Source organism: Rhinopithecus bieti, unplaced genomic scaffold (assembly GCF_001698545.2).
Source record: "Rhinopithecus bieti isolate Rb0 unplaced genomic scaffold, ASM169854v2 scaffold_12653, whole genome shotgun sequence".
Lineage (NCBI taxonomy): Eukaryota > Metazoa > Chordata > Mammalia > Primates > Cercopithecidae > Rhinopithecus > Rhinopithecus bieti.
Window position 1 is genome coordinate 2,652,678 of NW_016807437.1, and position 8,402 is coordinate 2,661,079.

The window sequence follows — 8,402 nt, forward strand, 5'->3', positions numbered from 1 at the left end:
GTGAACTGAACTAATTGTGTTGTAATCCCATAGCTTGGTTCCTTTAAGTCACATACACAGTCTAAACCATTATTTACAATAAATTTGTCTTAAGATAGCTTATTCAGAAATATTATAGAGGCAAAGGAAAGGAAAAGTCAGAATTAGCTCTTACTAAGCACTTTCAATGTGCCAGGCATGATGGTGTTTATCATTACTCATATGCATAATGTCATTTAGTACTACAAGGGTTTAAAGAAGAGTAAACGAGATGTAAAGCAATAAGCACAGAAGCTGGTTCACAGAAAATATCAAAACATTAGTGCTCTAAAACAAATAAAATAAGAACAGTTTTTATTATTAACTCTGGAATAGTTATTGTTACCCTAAATTTATAGATACGAAAGCAGGGGCTCAGAGCCATTCACTAGCTGTCCTAAGATCACACAGCTAGTAAGTAGTAGAGCCAGGGCTTGAACCAAGTATAAAGTATATACTTGAACCAAAGTATAAAGCTTGTGTGGGTCAGAACTCAACCAAAGGGAGATATATAGAGAGATGTTAATGAAAGCAATTGGGTTATGCAATTATGGGGACTGGTTAGACAAGCTGGAAATCTGCGGGTCAGGAATGAACTCGTGGGCACAGGCCAATGCTGCTATCTACGGGCAGAATGTCCTCTTCTTCAAGGAATCCTCAGCTCTGCTCTTAAGAATATTTAACTGAATCAGGCGCACCCAGGTTATCTAGGATAATCAACTGATTATGGATCTTAATCACATCTATACAATACCTTCACAGCAACACCTGGATTAGTGTTTGATGGAATAACTGGGACTGTAGACTAGCCAAGTTAACATATCAGAAAACCATCACAAAGTTCTTCCTACTTTACCTTCTAAATATAAATTTAGAGCAGGAAGTTACCTTAGGCCTTATCAACTCTAACTTCCACAGTTTAGAGGAGAGAGAAATGAGGTTCAGAGCAGTGGAATGGCTTGACCAAGCTCACACATTTATCAATGAGAGAGCTGGTACCAATGCCCAGGCCTCCTGGCCCTCAGCACAGTGCTCTTTCCATAGTAGCAAATGCATGAGCTTACTCAAAAAGGATTTGCTGTGTCCATGCTGCACCTTGTGGGGCACAAGAGATATGATGTAGAGTATGATCAGTGCTGTAATAGGTGTGTGTAGTGCACAGTAGAGGCACAAAGTAGGTCAATTCTACCTTGCAGAGGAGTAGGGTCAGAAAGGGCCTCAGGATAGAAGAAAAGCTGAGATTTGGAAAATGTGCTGATATTGGCCAAGCAGTCAGCGAGCAGAAAGCCATCACTGAAAGAGGAAACAATGGGAGCAGAGACCTTAAAAAGGATTTGTTTGAGGTAAGAAGAGAAAGGTCTGGCCACAAGGAAAGCACAGACATTTTCACATTACAGTGTAAGGAATGAACCAGCTGAGGCTCACCCAGGCGTGCTCCTCTGGGCCCTGCTGGGCCCTGACTTTATCTTGAGAACCACTGCTGTGCACTAACATATAAAAAAAGAGGTAAACAGGTATCTCAGTTGTTAAATACAGAGGAAGACTGGGAATTCTGGCAACTCAGCTAGACTCACCCAGCTCTGAAGCAAAATCTCACCATTCTGCAGTGTTCATGATTAGGAAGAGCTGAACCTTCACCATAACAGGACACATCAGCACCGTGTCTCTGGGGATTTTTCTCTGCCTCAGGCATTGTCTGGGCCTCTGGCTGGAGTGGTCTAAGGATTGAAGGATCACTGTTCTGTTAGATGGAATCCTTTTATCTGGTGGATAAGACGTCTTCTGTGATGTGGTGGAGTGACATTTACCACCCTCTGACAAAGGGGGACAGTGAAAGCAGTCCTGCTGCAGCCAAAATGTGCAGGGAACAGTTCTTTGAAGCAACTAAACATCTTGAATACATTTCAGCTGGCTCTAGTACTGCTTTTACATAGAAGAATGGAGGGCAACAGGACCTTCGAGAGTTTGGAGAGGTGTACTCCCAGGAGTAGGACAAAGGGCGTGTGGGGTTCCTGCATGGGAAAGAACTCAGCATTTAAGTTCATCATATACTAGCAGTGGGACCTCTCTGAGCCTGCAAGGAAAATGAAACACTACAAAACCCTGACTCACAGCATTGCTGCAAGGGCATTGGGAGGTAACGCAAGGACAAATGTCCAAATGGTATGTGGAAAATGTTTGTGGAATTTCAAAATCATGGAAAATCTATACTACACATCAAACCCTAACTGTTGCGGGAAGTCAGGGACCTCAAACAGAGAGACCAGCTGAAGCCACGGCAGAAGAACATAAATTGTGAAGATTTCATGGACACTTATCACTTCCCCAATCAATACTCTTATAATTTCCTATGCCTGTCTTTACTTTAATCTCATAATTCCATCATCTTCGTAAGCTGAGGATGCATGTCACCTCAGGACCCTGTGATGATTGCATTATCTGCACAAATTGTTTGTAAAGCATGTGTGTTTGAACAATATGAAATCTGGGCACCTTGAAAAGAACAGGATAACAGCAATTTTCAGGGAACAAGGGAGGCAACCATAAGGTCTGACTGCCTGCAGGGCTGGGCAGAACAGAGTCATATTTCTCTTCTTACAGAAAGCAAATAGGAGAAATATGGCTGAATTCTATTTCTCAGCAAGGAATAGTCCTGGGAAAAGAATGCATTCCCGGGGGAGGTCTTTAAAATGGCCACTCTGGGAGTGTCTGTCTTACACAGTTGAAGATAAGGGATGAAATATGCCCTGGTCTCCTGCAGCACCCTCAGGCTTGCTAGGATTAGGAAATTCCAGCCTGGTGAATTCTAGTCATACCAGTTGTCTGCTCTTAAACCCTGTTTCCTGTTAAGATGTTTATCAATGAAATGTGTGCCCAGCGGGACATGGACCTTCATCAGTAATTCTAGTTTCACCCTGGCCTTGTGATCTCGCTCTGCCTCTCTGCCCTTGTGATCTTTTATTGCCCTCTGAAGCATATGATCTTTGTGACCCACTCCCTATTTGTACCCCCTCCTCTTTTAAAATCCCTAATAAAACTTGCTGGTTTTGCAGTTGAGGGGGCATCACGGAACCTGCTGACATGTGATGTCACCCCCAGAGACCCAGCTGTAAAATTTCTGTCTTTTGTACTCTTTCTCATTATTTCTCAGACCAGCCGACACTTAGGGAAAATAGAAAAGAACCTATGTTGATTGGGGGCTGGTTCCCCCGATACCTAACTCCCTACAGTTAAACATAGTTAGACATATAATAAGAGAATGTTCAAAAGGGGATTAAAGCTACCAAAAGTCTTCCCTGAACTAATCCCCCATTTCCCATACCAAATAATTTTGTTTCTCCAGCTAGGTAATCCCATAGCATCCCAGTACATCATCAACATAACACTGACCAGACTTTTAAATACTTGCTGGCTAATTGTTGGGCTTCCTTGATGGACTGTCAGTGCTATGACAGCAGGGTCCATATTTGTCTTATTCCCTACTGCATTCCCAGAGGCTAGGATAGGTTTAGCCTGTGGTAAGTGCTCAATATTTATCAAAGGAAAGATGGTAGGAGGGAGTGGGCACCCCCAAGTGCTTTGCCTTTGTCTTCTGCACCCTTGGCCTGGCTTCAAGTATGAGATTTGGGAAGAGCATACAAGGGAGCCAAAATCAAGTTATGGAAGACTCAGACCCAGCTTTGCCTCCAAGTCACCCAATAAGACCTATGGTCTGGAGGGGTGGTCTGGAGTCTTTCCATAATAGCAAATGCATGAGCTTACTCAAAAAGGATTTGCTGTGTTCATGCTGCACCTTGTGGGGCACAAGAGATATGATGTAGAGTATGATCAGTGCTGTAATAGGTGTGTGTAGTGCACCTATTGGGAGAATGAATTCTATGTGATCTGGTCATTTATGGTCTGACTGGGGCAGAGGGTAAGGAAGAGATGACTGGAACAGAGCTTCTCATGAGCAAGTTATAAATGTGCAGTATATTGATTACCTAAGTCCATCAAGCAGAGCCTAGGATAACTGAAGCTCACAGGTTTCACATCCAGCCAGAAGTGGCATCAAGTATTTATCCCAGGAGGCCAGGTAAATATTCTTATGCACAACATAATATAGAGAAAAATAAGTTGGGAAGCACTGTACTGGATGAATACAGATATGGTGCCTTGCCTATAGCACTACTAGTCCTCACTTAGGAGGAACTAGGCATTTGGAGGCCAAAAAGGACTCTTCAACAGCAAAGCTAAACTGAGAAAACTGAGCTGCCCAGAAAAAAAAAACATTAGAGGAGAGGGCCCATGGGATCTGTCTGTGGTGCTGAATCAGCTCCCAGCAAGGTGAGCCCATCTCCTTTCTTACTTGGCCCTGACTTCTGCTATTTGATCTTTTCTATTTTCACTAGTCTTGGAACAATGAGGTTGACTTCATCTCATTAGGCCACTACACCCAATCATGGCAAATTCATATGAGACCCAACCCAAATATCTACTGTGCCAGTAACATTCATCACATCTGAGGTTCTCTCTACCCCCAGCCACTCAGGAATCTGCCCCTCCCCAGCTCTCCTCCTCTGGACTGTATCTCCTGCAGATCAATAGTTTAAAACTTGGTTACTAAAGATTCAAGAGAAAAACAGCCAAGGAGATTGCTGAATTGTGTGAGGGAAGATCAGTTGTGCATGGCAAAATATGCCTCTCTGAACACTAGTCCGAGATCTAAGGGAGACAGACCCAGTCATGTATGGAGTCTGCCAGTATTATTTAGGGTAGGCTAGATTATGCTGTGGCAACAAACAATCCCAAAATCTTCTTGGCTGACCACAGTGAAAGTTAAGTTCTTGCTTAAGCAAAGTCTTCTGCAGGACCAGATAGCTTCCCAGAGAAAATTTTCTCTGTATGTTGACTCATCATTCTAGGCTATTTTGGTCTTATAGCACCTACATATCAAAAAGTGCTTCTGGAAGTTCTAGCCAGAGCAATCTGGCAAGAGAAAGAAATAAAAGGCATTCAAATAGCAAAACAATAAATGAAACTATCTCTCTTCACTGATGATATGACTATATGCCTAGAAAACCCTAAAGACTCTGCCAAAAGGCTTTTGGAACTGATAAAGGACTTCAGTAAAGTTTCAGGATACAAAACCAATGTTCAAAACTCAGGAACATTTCTATACACCAATAACATTTAAGCTGAGAGCCAAATCAAGAACACAATCCCATTTACAATAACCACACACAAAAAATGAAATACCCAGGAATACTTCTAACCAAGGAAGTGAAAGATCTCTACAAGAAAAAACTATAAAACAATGCTGAAAGAAATCATAGATGACACAAGCAAATGGAAAAACATTCCGTGCTCATGGATTGGAAGAATTAATATCATTAATGTGGCCATACCACTCAAAGCAATCTACAGATTTAATGTTATTCCTATCAAACTACAAATGTCATTTCTCACAGAACTAGAAAAAACTATTCTAAAATTCATAAGGACCCAAAATAGTGTCCAAATAACCAAAGCAATCCTAAGCACGAGAACAAAGCCCTAGGCATCACATTATCCAACTTCAAACTGACTATAAGGCTACTGGTACAAAAACAGACACATAACAACTGGAACAGAATAGAGAACCCAGAAATAAAGCTGTGGACTTACAGCCATCTGATGTTTGACAAAGTTGACAAAAATAGGCAATGGGGAAATGACTCCCTAGTCAATAAATGGTTCTGAGATAGCTGTCTAGCCATATGCAGAAGAGTGAAGTTGGATCCCTACCTTTCACTTATACAAAAGTTAACTCAGGATGAATTAAAGATTTAAGTGTTAGACTGTAAACTCTAAGAATCCTAAAACAAAACCCAGGAAACACCGATCTAGACTTTAGCCTTGAGAAATAATTTATGACTAAGTACTCAAAAGCAATTGCAACAACAAAAAATTGACAGGTGAGACCCAATTAAACAAAAGTGCTTCTGCACAGCAAAAGAAACTATTAACAGAGTAAACTGCGACCTATGGAATGGGAGAAACTATTTGCAAACTATGCATCCAACAAAGGTCTAATATCCAGAATGTATAAGGAATTTAAACAATTGAACAAGCAAAAAACAAATTACCCCATTAAAAAATGGGCAAAACACATGACCAGACACTTCTCAAACAAGATATACAAGTGGCCAACAAACCTATGAAAAAAAGTTCATCATCACTAATCGTCAGAGAAATGCAAATCAAGACCACAATGAGATACCATCTCACACAAGTCAGAATGATTATTATTTTAAAAATAAAAAATAGCAGATGCTGTCAAGGCTGCAGAGAAAAGGGAATGCCTATACGTTGTTGGTGGGAATGTAAATTAGTTCAGCCACTGTGGATAGCAGGTTGGAGATTTCTCAAAGAACTGAAAACAGAACAACTATTTGACCCTGCAATCCCATACTGGGCATATACTCAAAGGAAAACAAAACATTCTACCAAAAATATACATGCACATGTATACTCATTGCAGCACTATTCCCAATAGCAAAGACATGGAATCAATCCTGGTGCCCACCAATGGTGGATTGGATAAACAAAATGGGCTACATATACACCAAGGAATACTACACAGCCATAAAAGACAATGAAATAATGCATTTTGCAACATGGATGCAGTTAGAGGCCATTATCCTTAGTGAATTAATGCAGGAACAGAAAACCAAATACCACATGTTCTCACTTATAAGTGGGAGCTAAATATTAGGTACTCATAGACATAAAGATGAAAACAACAGACACTGGAGACAACTAGAGGGGGAAGGGAAAGGGGAGGGAAGCAGTCAAAAACTAACTATTGGGTACTATGCTCAGTACTTGAGTGATGGGATTAATTGTACCCCAAACCCCAGCATCACACAACACAAACCTGCACAGGTACCACCAAATCTAAAATAAAAGTTGGATTGTTAAAAAGTGCTTCCATGTGTTAAAAGCTGTAGCAAGGGAAGAGGGAAAACTGGAGAGTTGACCACAAAGACTTAAGCAACTTGGTCCAAAAGCAACACACATCCTTTTTGTTCTCATTTTATTGGCTATATCTGGTAACACAAACATAGCCAATATTAAGGGGGCAAGGAAACACAGTCTTGTTTGTCTGGACATAGAGAAGTACCACATATTGGTACCCATTGGCAGGGTCTACCACATTGGCATTGGGCCTTGGCATGATGTATTTAAGTCAGACACACCCTGTTCAAGTCCCAGGTCTGCCACTTGCAGGGACAAATCATTCAGTCTTGCTGAGTTATTTTTTCTCTTTTTGTAAAATGGAGATGACACCTGTTCCTGTTGAGATTCAAATGAGCTAATGTAATTGCAAGTGTTTTGAAAACTGTAAGCACTAGCTATTAGTTGTTAAGACTATCAGAGGCCCTTGCAAAATTTAATAGAAGAGGGAGCTGAGGTTTCTAAATAGAGAAATGACAAAGTACAAAATTGCCCTCAGGGGAAACATTTCTATAGGTTAGGACTAGAGAAGCGATTAATTTTTCATTTGGTTCTAGTCCTCACTGTTTTATATAGCTAATTTTTTTGTTCTTTTATTTATGAATTGTTGATTGACTCATCCTGTACGTTTAAGGTTTCATGGACAATGAATTGCATCTCTCTTTTCTATCTAAGTTTGGAATCAATTGAAAAATTGAAGTCAAGCAGAGGAAAAATAAAATGTAAATTTTGTTAGTAATAAAGCTGATATTGGAAAACATGGCATTAGTGTATGCAACAGTGAATTTCTTAACACTAAGTTACTATAATTAAACAGATAGATCCTCTCAAATCACTTCAATATAATGCAAGTATGTTTAAAGAAATGTGTGCAGAGAGCTATGGAAACAGGGCAAATTACTCCTCAGCTCTGTGGTGCCAGCCATAAAATAAGGATGGATTAGAATGTCAACCCACCATCCATGGCTGTGCAATTGTGTACTGCACAACTCTAGAGGATGTTATAGCCTATGTGCTATTCCCCCTTCCCTCCAACTACAAGTTGAGTAAAACACAGCTTGAATGATTGCACATAGAATAACTACATCAGAAGGATAGACAACCTTTAGGGTGTGTAAACCACTTTGAAGATCTAATGAAATACAGGGATAATGCTATCTGTAGTAAGATTCACATACTCAGTGTAGAATTTCACAAATAATTTCAGGGGTGACACAAACTGTCAAAAGCTCGTCTTTGAAGAGCCAATTAAGAATTGCTTCAGAAAATTATCTCCAAAACCCTTTAAAGCTCTGACAGTCCATAATTCTGGACTGCATGGTTTGCCTGGCAACAATCTGGGGAAAATGTATGAATGACAAGGTTAAGAAAAAAAATAAACTTCAAAACAAAATGCATCAGCACAG